General features: G+C 36.0%; 1 protein-coding gene across 2 annotated transcripts in view; it reads right to left on the bottom strand.

Annotated features, from left to right (window-relative positions):
- Window positions 1-15,499, bottom strand: part of NPTN (neuroplastin) — a 55,735-nt gene that overhangs the window by 32,743 nt on the left and 7,493 nt on the right. The window lies entirely within an intron of this gene.

Raw genomic sequence — 15,499 nt, 5'->3', positions numbered from 1 at the left:
CCAACAGTAACAGTAACTCAACTCATTGCCAGTGTCTGGAGGGACTATGCCCTCCATAATCCCATAAATTTATACAACTAGAAAAATCTTCTGAAAAGTCAGTCTTAAAAATAACCATGGGATAAAAACAAAAATAAAAACAAAACAAAACAAAAAAATAACCATGGCATTTGACAGGCTCTCTTCACATAATTTAGTTGCCTGGCTTCTAGAGGCCAGATCAAAAAGAATGAGAACTGTACAATGATGAATTAAACTAAACTCTATGGTGAAGGCTAGGCTTCAACAACATTGCCAGGCACTGCCCAGGAACTAAAAGTTGATGCCTACTTCCAACGGCCCATAATTTGCTTGAGGTTACACTTCCATAAGACAAGGTGGCAATGGCAAAAAGAGAGTGAAAAAAAAATCCAGACTTACTGGAAGAACTTGGAGTGGGGTCCATATCACAGTGCAAGCATACTCTCTCTCACCCATTTACTCCACCACCAAGGGTTCATTCCGCATTTTTACCAATTCAGGCTAAGGTAATTCAGTATCTAAAGTACAGGTGAGAAGCTAAAAGAGGGTACTCTGAGTCACTCTTGGGACCAAGCCAGATCCTCTGCAATGAGCAGAGTGGGGCCAGTATCTACCAACATCAGGTTGAGAATATTTCACAGGAGAGGTATGAATTCAATGGAAGTTTTCCTACAGACCAAAAGCCAAGGATATAATGGGGCTGGCTGAAAATGCAGGTTGCTAAGTGGAAATTTTTCTGTTTATATCCATAGAAGTATTTGCCTTTGGAGATAAACTCTACACCAGGGACCTCAGAACCCTAAGGGAGGTACTACACTTACTCAAGTAGAGGTCAAGAACTCCAAATTCATACTAGTCTTTCAATTCATAAAAGATTCAGAGTCTGGGAAGGACAGGAAGCAGTAATTAACAGCCTTAGATTAACTGTTCTGCCTTCAAATGCTACTCTAAACTAGCATTTTGAGATGCAATGTCAGTTCCTTGAAAGGAACTAGCTATGAGAGGCCCCAAGAAGCCAAAAAGATATCATTCTCAGATGCAGGGGAAGTTTTAGAATTCCAGCAGGGAGACACCAAGCCCCTGCAAGAAAAGCTGAGCTCACTTCCAGATAAAGGGGTACCCAAGAAGCTATGTTTTAGTCTTACAAACTGCCACCTGCCCACCTGTCAAAGTCAATGCCAACTAATATAGAGAGAGAAGGAAGCTGGTTTTGTTCATTTTACTACTGGTTCAATCACTAAAGAAAACTGGTTATCAGTAAATCCCTAGAGAGCAGTAAAAAGTATTACTCTGTTTTAATCATATTCTTGATCACTAAGTGGAAATCACAAATGCTTATTCTCACATTCTCTGTGAACTGGGGGAGTTTATGTCCTCTCGAATGCTGTGATTATGTGCTTGATTATGCTCTAGAAATATGCTGCTAGTGGATCTGTTCTGTATTTTTTCTCCCTTCTTCTGAATTGCACTTCAAAACAAGCTTAGATTTAAGCCTGTTCATCCAATATACTAACCACGCTAACATAAAAGGAATGCCTGCAAGTATGTCCAGAAACACCAAGAACCCATCCAATTCCAATATAATCACAAATCCCAACGCACCACAATTCAAAGGTAGCCGAGAAACAGTCTGAACACAATTCCCCACTGCAGAGAACCAAGAAAGTCACTCAAACTGACACTGCAACCCCTGGACAAGACACTCCTAAGGAAGAAGGAATGCTCATCTGATTTAGTTCAGTTTTCTACTTGCATACAGGACAAGAGGACCAAGTTGAAAATGTCCTTTGAATTAGTAAATTATATGATATATATTTACGCAAACTCACCTAAAAACAAAAGTAAAAATCCCTTAAACACTAACAGACATCTATCTGTGCTCTCTTTGACAGCTATTACTAGTATTACTTATCATTAGACATGTATATCAACAGGTAACATTTTCTAAGTATGTGTTATGTGTTAGACGATGTACTAATAAGCACTTTTACATGATCTCATTTAATCCTCACAACATGACATAGGTGCCATTATAATCCCCTTCAAGATGTGGAAACTAAGGCCCAAAAAAGTTGAGTACTTTTCCCACAGTTATAAGCTAATAGTGAAAGAGTCTGGACTGGAATCCAGGTGTGTCCAAAGCCAAAGCATGGTCTCCTAACACTTTCCACAACTGCAGTCAATGCGCCTCACTGGGCCAGGAAAGTTTTTTGTAGTTAAAGTTACAGATATTTTTGTCACCACTTAAATGTAATTAATTAATTAATAATTTCTGGCTATGAAAAGCCAGGACCCCTCCATCTGAATGTGCAGCACACTACAATCACTAACTCCTTAAAATTATAATTCTATGAAAGAATGGAGATAGAACTGCACAGAATCAAAGAGGTCCTAAAGCAATTCTGTTTGTGTGTGCGTGTGTGTGTGTGTGTGTGTGTGTGTGTGTGTGTGTTGGGGAAGGGGGAGAGAAGAGTGAGAAAACAAAAGATGGTTCAGAAGCAAGACTTCCCCATAGTGCTGATGATTGCACCACTCTTCTCTTGAAAAGCCTGGCTTCATAGGAAAGAGTTTAAAAAAGACATTACAGACAATTCTCTGGTGGTGTGGTCAGTGGCCAAATTAATAAAGGGCAGCACCTGAAATTTTTATAAAACTTAACAGTTTAACATACATTCAATCTGTTGTTAAAAAGAACTAAGATCCTTCTTGTGGTAAATTTAGTAAGCCTATCTAGAAACAGCCTATCAATAACACTTTCTTAAAATTAAATATACTTCCAGACAATGGAATATTATTCAGTGCTAAAAAGAAATGGGCTATTAAGCCAGGGAAAGACATGGAGGAACCTTAAATGCACAAAGCAAATCTAAAAAAGGCTACATACTATATGATTCCAACTATATGACATTCTGGGAAAGGCAAAACTATGGAAATGGCAAAAAGATCACTGGTTGCCAGGGGCTAAGGGGGAGGTGGGATGAATAGGTGGACCTCAAAGAATGTTTAGGGCAGTGAAACTATTCTCTAGTAATAATGGTGGATATATGGCATTATACATTTGTCAAAACCTGTAGAAGGTACAACACCAAGAATGAGCTCTAACGTAAACTACGGACTTTGGGTGATAATGATGTGTCAACGTAGGTTCATCAATTGTATCTAATGTACCACTCTGGTAGGGATGGTGTTAGTGGAGGAGGCTGTAAGTGTGCGTGTGGGCAGGGGATATGTGGGAACTCTACTTTCTGCTCAATTTTGCTGTAAACCTAAAAGCACTCTAAAAAATAAAGTCTATTTAAAAAATTAAATATACTAACTGAAAATACTTATAACTATGTACACAGATTTATTTGCCCTTGGGATTGAGTGTATCTGACTGCAGATAATTTTTTTTTTTTTTGCAGTATGTGGGCCTCTCACTGTTGTGGCCTCTCCCGTTGCGGAGCACAGGCTCTGGACGCGCAGGCTCAGAGGCCATGGCTCACAGGCCCAGCCGCTCCGTGGCATGTGGGATCTTCCCAGACCAGGGCACGAACCCGTGTCCCCTGCATCAGCAGGCGGACTCTCAACCACTGTGCCACCAGCGAAGCCCTAAAATTTTTAATGATACATAAGTGCACAACTACCTTTGAGCAATGAGAATTCAGTTTTGCCCAGACAAGCTAAGTAACATCCACCTATGTTGTGTTTCTGATGCAAGCACAGAAAACACAGGGCTCTTTTCTAGCCTATAAATCGTCTTAAACCTTGAGATCACCCTGATCTCCACTAGGCTATCTTTATTAATGCCCTCCTAACTCCACTGAACAGAAATCTCCCAGCTTAAGGAAAAGAATCTTACCCAGTACAGGAGGAAGTTTCATATGTGTTCATCACATTAAGTACTCGAGGGCAGATATTACATTTATGGGTAAAGTAACCACATAATTTATCATCAAAACGAGAACACTTTTAAGAAGGAAAGGGATGTTATGAATAATTTTGTTGCAATAGGCACAAACAGAATTATGATCACCCTACTTCGGGAAACCTGGAGGTTGTGTTGTGTAAGATCAAGCAATTAGAGTGGAGTTATCCCAGAGTAAAACTCTAGGTCAATTAACTTCCAGTTCTAAACACAGTATATTTGTGATTTACAAACTTTTCCCAAAAACTTTAAGCAATAATTTTCTAAGAACCCCTTTGATTGTTAAATAGCTATGCCTCAAATTTAAATGTATCTAGTCCTACAAAAGCACCTCCAAATTCCTTAGTTTTTTTTTTTTCCTCTATCAAAACTGATAAATCCTCAACTCCATTCTCCAACCATTATTTGGTAGCTATGCCACCCTTGGTTCAGATAATTTTCCCATTAACCAGAATCTCTTGCCTTACTGTAAAGTATGCAGTATATAATCAAACCCTACTGCCTTGATTTCAAAAGACAGTATACGAAGATCAATGAACCCTAGTATTTGAAAAAGGTAGCTCTATACTTACTAGTCTGAAAGTATTATCATATCTAGCAAAATTATAAACCCTGCTACAGAATAGGCCAAGATTGACTCTCTAGAATGTGTTATCAGGTACTCTCTGATAGTGTTTCAAAAATGAATGCCAAACTGCATGGTAATAAAATGCTAGACATATCAATTTAAATTGTGACTTTAAAAAAAGCATAAGAATGTGTAGAGGGTCTTCCCTGGTGGAGCAGTGTTTAAAAATCCTCCTGCCAATGCAGGGGACACAGGTTCGAGCCCTGGTCCAGGAAGATGCAACGTGACACAGAGCAACTAAGCCTGTGTGCCACAACTACTGAGCCCGCAAGCCTAGAGCCCATGCTCCACAAGAGAAGCCCGCGCACCACAACGAAGACCCAACGCAGCAATAAATAAATAAATAAATTTTTTTAATGAAATATTGTATAGAAATCGTTCCACTTAATAACATGGGTTATATGTAACACTCTATATAATATTTATATTAAAATATGAAACCTCAGTTCCCTTGTGTGTATAATTAAAAGATTGGAACAGATGATTTCTAAGGTCCTTTCTGCTCTAATATTCTGTAAATCTACATATTATAAATGCTCAATTAATTGAAATACAGCATTCTATAAATCCATGAAGATGCATGAGGCAATAACGTGTTTGTGAGAAAGAGTATATTTTAACAAATTATAAATCATCTAGAAACCAGGATATGTCTCTAATTTTGTATCCCCACAATTCCTTGCTATACATATTATACTCAATAATATTTGTTAAAAGAATGCTGAGAAACACAATTCTCATTAACCAAGGATTAAGCTTAAAACCCTTTCATTAAATTTCATCCTATTAACAACTTAAAATGTACTAGTAATTATGAGTACTTTAATGAACAGTATAATAAAACCATCTTTCTTTGACTAGGGGAGTTTTTCATATCAGAGCCATCTTTCTGAATATCAAGAGAATCATAAATTCTAGGAGACCAGGCTATGGCATATTTGAATTTACCAGAGATTTCGTAGAAGTTACTTTTTATTAAAAAAAAAAAAATCAAATCCCTAATGTCAGTTTGTTTTCTTGCTATGCATCCATTAATAATAATAGGCAAAGAAATAAAAATTGAGTGTAAAACAGATTTCTAATTTGAAATTTTAGTTTACAGTTAGAATGCAACTTTCCCATTCTTTTTCAAATTAGGTAATGATGCTACCCATCATCAATTCTAAAAAAGAGGGAAGTTCAGATTCCCTGTAAACCTCCTAGAATCAAAAACATACAGCCTAGAAATCTCTTTCTTTGAAAAGATAACCTTTAAGAAAAACATCTGTGGGAAGGGGCAGGGAGTAGGACATTTTCTAACTGTTATTATTTTTTTTTTAAAGAACATTCCAAAAAGATTACTGAACGCATAACTGAACGTCTCTGAAACCAAATTATTATAACAGCAGCTAAGCTTTATTGATCATTCATATATGTCAGGCATAGTGCAAAGTATATTATATAATTTAATTCACTACCCCTTAAGGTTGTACTGTCACTCTACAGATGTGCAGAGGCAGGATGCACACCCTGGCAGTTATAATTCCAGAGCTCAAATACTACCTCACTAATAACAATGTTTTGTTTACTATGGACAATTAGAACTATCTTACATACATTATTTAATTCAAAAACATTTTATCTCAGAATGACTGTCACACAGCATGTTCTATTATACTTCTTTCTCATCACCGTTACCAGTTCAGGCTTTTATCACTACACCACCATCCCCAATTATCTAACTTACCTCTATGGAACTTCTGTGTGGGCCTGTGAGTTTAAAAAGTATTTGACATTACTAACTGTGACTTACTGTTTTAAGCTGGCATTCCTTACTAGTAAACTGGAACTTAATAGTAGATCTCCAGTTCTTACTGGCAGATCTTCAAGGTGGTTGCTACCCCTAAGATTTTCTTCCCACCAAGCGATGAAACGTAATAGTACTTTCAATCCTCTTCCAAGCAGGGTCTCAACAGCACACCTCTGTTTTCTCCTATCGAGTGCATATTCCTGGATTTCAAAACTCAGGACACATGACAGGTAGCTCTTTCTCACAAAGAAGCTGACAAACGTTGCAATAAAAATTAGTTTACCAAGTCCATTTTGCATAGGATATTATCTTTGTGCTATTTGATAGATTCTGCCTTAAAGGGATCATCTTTCTTTTGGTCTTATTTTCAACCGTGGACACATGTATTAGTATAAATATTTTAATCATCTACCTTGCAAAGTATACACAAGACCTTTTTCAAGCAGATATCAAGACTGCCCAAGTGGACTGTGAACCAAAAACATCCTTGTGCAAAAACTTCAGAAGTAGGTCTACAAAGGGGTCATTCATTTCATTAATTTTAAAACCCTGCTCCTTAGGCCCTAAGGATTCTTTGGAACAATTAGAGGATTCCCTCTCCCCCAAACAGCTCTACATCTATCTAATTAACAAATTAAAATTTGACTTATTTTTTAAATAAAAAGAAAAAACTTTCTACTGCTATAGGTTGAAAGTTCCTAAATCTAATTCTTGCCCCAATCTAACACTTAGATATACCACGGTCCAAAGAGGCTGTAATGTAGTTTCGAACCCTCACCAGAATTCAAAATTCCTGATTCCTGTTCACTAATGTTCCATCTACTAAAATCTGTTCCTTCCTCAATTCCTCAGGAAATCCCAATATTCAGTCAACAATCTAAATCTATTCTCTTCTTTCATAATTACTTCTCATTTGTACTCTTATCTTGTTTCGGGTCTTCATTATCTCATAATTCCACAATTAGGTAGTACCTCCACCTCCACGATGAGGTGGAGGATCAGGTTATATTACTTACCTACTGCCCCAAACACCAGCAAAAATTATTGCTGCTTCTCTTGAAAAGGGATAGCAAAATTGTATACAGAATGCTTCTATTAAAAATTAGTGGAGTGGTCCCAGGAATTATTTACACGGCTAAATAGTAAATGTACAAACATTTAAGATGTCCACCAAAAAAATACGACTGAGGATAAAAATACAGCAATATATTGTTCTTTTTCCATTTAATGAAGCTTTTCCCTGTTTGGAATGAGAAAGGTCCTCTCAGTGTGCCAATTTCTATATCAAGAATTCAGTCATCAACATAATTCCCTTCAGTGACAGTAACAACAGATGTATCCTAGAGGCTCCATACACTTACATAAATGAAAATATCTGTCACTCCAATTACTATACTCAAAAAATGAAGGCTATAAATATCACAATGAATTATAACATAATTAATACTACTAGAGCATTACAGCCTGTTAATGACATATCTACAAAGAACAAGCTTTGAAAAGATACACAACTACTGACAGTGCCTATTCCTGAGGAGTGGGAATCGAGGGGTAAAAGGGGGAACTCTGTAATATTTTACTTAAAACACCTAAGTATAATCTGAAATTATCATGTTAAGCAAGTCCTTTCCTAATTTTTTAAAATCCAATAACTTTCCTTCTTTTTCAAAATTTTAAATTAAATAATTCCATGTCAAAATGTTGTTTAATCACTATCCAAGGTAGGAAGAGTCATGCCCTCTGCCTGCTAATATTGCCTCCTGTAGTTAGCTATACTTATTCTTTTAAAGTTCAACCTGATGAAAACTTCATTAAACTCTAGGCAGAGATAGCTGACAAGCTTATATATCTGGTTACCTCAGGCTCACCTGGTACTACCGGGCCTGTCAAGTTTTTCCAATGGTGTATTTTGAGAGTTTAAGACTCGATACAATTCTTGAGCTTTTTCAGTGACAAACGGATAGTGTTGCAGAATGGTAAGGTGACACTCTTCAGACACTACTAAAAACACATTCCACTCAAATTCTTTCCCATTCTGACTTTAAATAGCTGGTAAAATATACATACCTGTTACTGAAATACAAATGCCAACAAGCTCGTACTTCTGGCTATTTCTGAGCAGTTTTCACTATAGCTTAATGCTGTTCCTAGAGTTAACAACTACTACTCTGTATACTCTAATGGGTTTTTTTTTTCTTTAATGCTTATCAAAGTTTGCCCTTTCATCCTACAGCTGTAAAATCTGATTTCCCCTAACACTATCCCCACCCTATAAGTGAATTTTAATGTCTACCTGCCACGGAGTAGCAAATTATATGCTCCATGGGCATACATTTCAGAATGTTTCATGTGCACTCCACAGTAAGAGGCAGCCTTGCAGGCTTACCTCTAAAGCACTAAAATTTACCAGCCCACACCAAGTACCTCACAGTTCACAATCAATATTCATTACTAGCTGCCTGCCTGGAATTCTTTCTGCCTTGATGTCCTCAGTTCCTTCAGGAATTAACTTCCTTTGTAACTAGGCCTTGAAGGCTAGCTAAGCTGTTTCTGAGAAATATGGACATTATGACCCTTTGGGGATTAAAGGATTTAAAAAGCATGTTAGAAAAATCTCCAAATAAAGAAAACCATTAAACAGCTACTAGGAAAAGCAAAAATACCCAGAAGTCACAATATGCAAACACATGAGCTCAAAAATATCAATCAATTAAGCTAAATTTTGTCTATTAGAAGTATAATAGAATTTGCTACCTCTCTGCCCCTCAAAAGGATTCAACTAAAACAGGACAAAGAATTTAAGAGTGCCAAATGTTTATCTAGAAACAACTGAAGATACCAGAAAGGACAGGACCAAGTAGACATGGGTAAGAAGACACTAAAGTTGAGATAGGAGAAACTGGGGGTGGGGGTTAGACCTTACAAAAATAATATATACATTATCACTAAAACATAGGGCTCAAAATCATATTGTAGAGGAAAACAAAGATGAACAACAGAATCTGAGGATAGGAACAAAGAAATAAAGCACAGGTATTGCTTTAACCATTTAGATCAATTGTGTTAATTACTAAAGAAAAATGAAAGTTAAAAAAACAGTTTCTGCTGCTAAAGTATGAAAACAAGATGTACAACAAGATGTATATGCCTCTAAAACATTTTACACGAACGAAGAAAATGTAAACCTTTCAAAACATTCACTGGGCAATTGAAAGAAAATCATACACCAGAGTTTCCTAGTAAAAATCATGTTGCTAAATTTCTAACTCAAGTAACAACTATAAAAATATGTCACTTCTATAGCATAATCTAATTTTGAAGGTGCAATAAAGTACTGCAGTACTAGCAAAATTACCTGCTCCAACGTTACTTCAAAAATAAATAAATATGCTAAATAAAGATCATTGCTCTGCTAAGATTGAAAGCTAACCTCAAAGACTAAGGAGGCTATTCTACTGAAATAGTTTGGAATCCGTAAGTTTAGTGTTACAAGCGTCAGGCTCCAAATAGCTTAAAATGATCAGGCTCCAAATACCTTAAGTGGTAGGTAGGTTGTGTGTTAACCTAAAAATTTCATTTTAATTACTTCCTTGTTTCTGTTAAAATTAAGAAGCAACTAATATCCCCCATATTAGAGAGTTCAAATTTCATAACCATTTCACTATAAAGCATAGCTAGCTTTCAAACAGATTAAAAAGTAAACCAAGATAACTGAAAGGATATTAGTGAAGAGAGAAAATCTTATCAAACATGCATCTTGTGTCAGCTATCATGCTAGTTCATTTATGCATGCAATCTCATTCTAACCTGTGAAGGTGTGTATTATTCCAAATAAACAGATGAGGAAACAGAGTAAGAGGCTTGGCAAAAATCAAGACTCCAATCCAATCTCTTAGGCTTCAAAATCCATATCATAGTTCTTTGGTGAAGAGGACACAAAATGCGGGCCCACTGACAGTTTTATTTGACCAGCACAGTATTTTTAAAAGCCCAGCTTTCAGTGTTTTCAGTCAAAGCATGCATTATATTCTCCACTTTAGCAAAAGGTACTTGCCTAGCTCCTATGGTAAACGAGTTTGCAATCCCTGCTTTAATGCATGTCAACAAAAAGAATAAAAACAAGTGAACAGCTGCTCTCCTTGCCTGTCCGTTCCTAGAAGAGGTATGGCTTTGACCAGGGGTTGTGCCGGGAACTAGGTGCTATAATCCTTTATCAGAGGATACTTACAAGTGCAGACACAAAATGGAGATATTCTCAACAGGTGCTGCTCTGACTTTTATGGAGCATTCTGAAAATTTGTGGGTATATTTTTGGTTAACACAATGATTGGGATAGCATTACCAGCCTTTAGTGGGCTGGGACCAGGGATCTTCAATATCCCACAAAGTAGGAAAAGTCTTGCACAACAAAGAATTGTTCCTCTTCCTACACAACTTTCAAATGACATTCAAGTTGAAAACCTGGTCTGAGCCTAGAACATAGCTCTGTTTTAAATACACCACAAAGTACTCTTGCATGGTTTTAATCATCATTCAACTTTCCAGGAATGCAGTTACTGTGTAAAGTGAGGAGAGATTGTACTTTTGCTTCATTTGGAACTTTACCAAGAGTTGTTCACCTTTTCAGAAAATCACATTATCAACAGCAATGTCACCTGTGATATCTGAGTCACTAGTACAGCACAAGTCTGCACTTGTAACTGTCATATTCCTGGTTTTTCTACATATGGACAAAAACAGCAGACTACTTCATTGTCTTCCTGTGTAGTCATGCCTGAGCATTTAGACTGAACTACTGAATAAACATTTTACCAAGTTATTTTCTCCTTTATATTACATTCAAGGGATTATATATATATATATTTCTTAATAGTGTGCATGTAGGTTAAAACACCTATGAATTTCACTTCAGGACAGCAAAGGCGAGTTACAAAAATGTGTTAATAAAGAGAGGATACAAGAAAGATACCTGACATTGCTTTCTGTCACATACCTGGGGGAGGGAAAGGAGGAGGACGAAGGGTAACATGGTGTCCCTGTAACTAGGTTTAACTTGAGAACAGTACTGGGAGGTACGTAACAAAGATTACAAAAAAAGTCAATACTGACCTTCCCTAGTAGAGGGAGATAATTCAGTGAAAAGGCTAGTCTGGTAACAACCATCTAAAATGCACGTTATGATATGATATAGTCATAAAACCAACCCTGAAATAATCTGGCCCTTCTCACTAGAACTTTATTTTCCTCTTCACTTTCCTATGAACTACCAGAGTTGTAGTTAACCCATTAAAAGTAAACACTTTTTAAGTACCAGGCCCTATAATTCAAAGCTATACATACATGCCACTCTACAGTAAAGCAGTTTATAAAGCACTTTCCATACATTATCATCTAATCTCATAAAAACCCAACAGATTAAGTATTATACTAATTTAAAAAATAGAAACCACAGGAAGTGAAATAGAAACAGAATTCAAGGCTACTGCCAAATCCAGCGCTCTTTCCATGCAACTACATTGCCCCACAAAACGACCTTTTGAACATAGTTTTTATTTACATTTTACATTTACAAGGGTGACAGACTGTATCAATTTACTTACCCAGTACTATTGTCTTCAACTCAGTTTAGGCATCAAAGTTAAACTATACTAATTTTCTAGTTTCATAAAAACCATGAGTTATTTTTAATACTTCTTAAAACTGCCTTAAATATATTTCAAATAAGTATGTTTAAGTATAGTTATGATTATGCTTTATGTTACTTAATATCATTCACCCTGGGGCCTATCACACTGTTCAATTCTTATTATTCTTATAGCCACCTCACCCCAGTCCACACCAAAAGAAAAGAAGGTAGATCTCTTATACTGAATGACTGACACAGTGACATACCTCTGATCAAAGACCTTACAATAAATCTCATGAAACCATGATTTTTTCTTAGTACTGAAATTTAACAATAAAGAAATTACATCCCTCATTCACTTTCCCTGACTCTCTAAATCGGGTGTTTATAATTAAGCAAGTTAAAATTATTCTGAGCCCACTAGGAAGAAAAGGGTGTGGTCAGTCACATCTTCATTCATTCCTTTTCTTCTTTCAAGACAAAAATGCAAATATGTTCCAAGCCCCTAAGCAAAAACTGAAAAAGGACAATCCTTGAACCAATCGCCCCAGAAACATCTCTATCATATACCCTCAGACAATAGTGCCCTAAACTTTAAAATATTTTAGGTAAGGAGAGAAAAGGGGAATTGCTAAAAAACAAAACAAAACAAAAAGCCTGAGGCCCTCTCCTCACACCCTTCTTGAAAATAGCTTTAATTTTTAGAGAATAAATGAAAAACTTACTCTGTCAAATGTAAGGTAGCAGAATTGAAGGGAAAAAACCATATAGAAATGTGATGTAACCAGAATAAAATAATACTACCCTAAACTACACTTACTCATACAAAATTTTCAATGTAACATGATTTTGCTCATATTAAATCTACTTTTTAAAGGTTTCTTTTAATACACAAAAACTAACCAAATTACAAGACTCTTGGTTAAGTTCTAAACGGAAGGTCAAAACAGCAAAAAAGACATTCTTCTAGGATCACCAGATGTACGAAATAAAAATTCTTCGTTGTTTATCTGGAATTCAAATATATATGGGTGTCCTGCATTTTACCTAGCAACCCTACAGTCTTCGAGCTAATTAAAGTGAGCTCCCGTCTCTACCAAAGCACTGCAGCACCAGCTCCACTCATAAAACAGGCTGGGGCTTTTGTCACAGCAGTATTTTGACTGAGAAGCCTTAAGAGTTAGTCTGGAAGTGCTCATTTCCTGATGATAAGCCTTTCTTAATAGCTAAAATTTACCACACAAAAGAAAAGTCTAATTTCTTAAAGCCAAAGGTTAAACTTTTACTAGGTTCCATCCAGTCTAGTGAATGAACTCTTACAAAGCTTATGCTTCTGTGTGTGAAACAGAGATTGGAAAAATTTCAGTGTAGATTTTTGATAACTAAACAAAAAAGCTGTTTATGAAGGTTACAATAAACAGAATCCTGTTTAGAGTATTATAGGCAGGTCTTAAAAGCTACTTTAATGGATTCCAAAGTTAATCTACCATTTTTCTTGAATTCATAATCACAGAAATTTAGAGTTAGAAACAAACTAATTTCTGACCCTTAAAAACTTCTGGAAAGGGAATGCCCTGGCAGTCCAGTGGTTAGGACTCTGCGCTTTCACTGCTGAAGGCCTGGGTTCAATCCCTGGTCAGGGAACTAAGATCCCGCAAGCTGAGTGGCATAGCCAAAAAAAAAAAAAAAAAAAACTTCTGGAAAGCCCATCACATTTCCTATTCATTCCCATAAAGGTTTTTTCCTCCTCTTGAACTCCTAAATGAGTAATAGATACAATAGAAAGAGATATTCTCTTGTTTTATGAAGTCCCTGTCAACCAGCTCTTTGCCCTACTTATAATGGCTCTAACTATGAGTGACTGCAAATAACTCTATTCTTCTGCTAGTTTCATTTAAATCACCTTTTTAATACTATACCTATGGTTTTCTTCCCAGTGGTCTAGGCCACTGCTCTTTGATACAGCCCATCCATCTTTGGAGACTGCCTAATTCCCTTACTTCATTTACACTGCTACCTTGAAGGTATTAATAGATCATCACATCCCCCTAGTGCTCCCTTTTCCTAATTTTAGCTCCTTCAGGCTTTTCTCCTAAGTCTCATGCTACCATCAATGTAGAACTATCTGCATCTTTTCCTAAATGTGGTTGGAAAGTGTTCGTCATTACTTGGAGTTCAATCCTAGTAAGAAAATAGAAACCATAATTTTGATATGTGATCACTATCTTCTTTGTCTAAGGGTAATTCAATGACAGTTCACTGCAAGTTATTTGAAACCTCTTTATACTTTCTCTTTTCCAGCTTCCTGGTTTGCATTAAGGCCATTTATTTCATCTTCCTTGATGAATTATTTGAGATTAAGCATAAATGATATTAATTTCCATGCTGGAGCTGCTTAGCTATTTTTTCCAGGTGCTCCACAATGGTTTCCAACCTGTTAAACTTGTATAATCACAAAAAATCCTAAATTAAATTTAACGTATTCATTCAATCTATAGATTGAAAATTATTTCACAGATAGTTGCCAACACAGTACAGGACATCTTGCCTTTGTTTCCTTCAAGAAGCAATGTCTAAAAATAAGAAAATAAAGTTGCTACTCTAGGATCTTAAACAGGAAAGGCAAATGACTCTTCAGTGATGGTTCTGCTTTCCATCTCTTCCCTTGGCCAGTGTTCAAGTCATTCTGTACTCACCAGAAATGTGTAAGCATTCAGCTCAGAATAAACTGTAGTGCTCCCAGTCCTGTACTCAAGCAATAACTCAAAGGTAGGGCCAGGGAATAATGACTATAAGTGCTAATTTAAAAAGAAAGGACAACTAAACATACTGGGAAACTTGTGCTTTGCTTGTGATATTCAAATTATTGTAGCTTTCCCTTTTTCTGAAATTCAAATGGAGAGGGGGAACCAATATTATATAAGTAATGGGTAACATATTAATTAAACAATGCTATATTTTCTTTACTAAGGATGACTAATAACAGTACATGCTGATATTACTGATAAATGCCTCATGAAAGTCCTTATGTTTACAAAAATCATCATATTGCTTCAGACTACATAGTATATAAAAATAAAACAAAACTACTCCATACTTGAAAATGCTGTTTTTCAAACATGAGTTTCATAGCCTGTTAATGAATTATGCAATCAATTTAGAAGGTCACAATGGTTTCCTTCAAATACGTTACAGAGTAAGGAAAGGTATTATTTCACAAAACGTTACATATTTCTGCATATACTTAGTCACAAATAAAGTCTATTTCTTTATCTGGGTCAAGACAAAAGTTTGAAAGCCTTTTGCTAACGGGCTTTTATATTTTTAAAGTCATTACAACATAATTACATATGAACCAAATTATTTCTATTTTACTAATGTAAGTTAATCCCTAACTAACTACATTTCAGCACCTAGAAAATTTTAGTTTGCAATGTTAATTTTTCAGGTTATTTTTAAATTAATAAGCAGCAAGGATGTGGCTAATAACTGTTGACACATGATGGTTATATGGGAGTTTATTACATT

This window comes from Stenella coeruleoalba (genome assembly GCF_951394435.1).
Source record: "Stenella coeruleoalba genome assembly, chromosome: 2".
Classification (NCBI taxonomy): Eukaryota; Metazoa; Chordata; class Mammalia; order Artiodactyla; family Delphinidae; genus Stenella; species Stenella coeruleoalba.
This window is presented reverse-complemented; position numbering and strand designations above follow the sequence as displayed.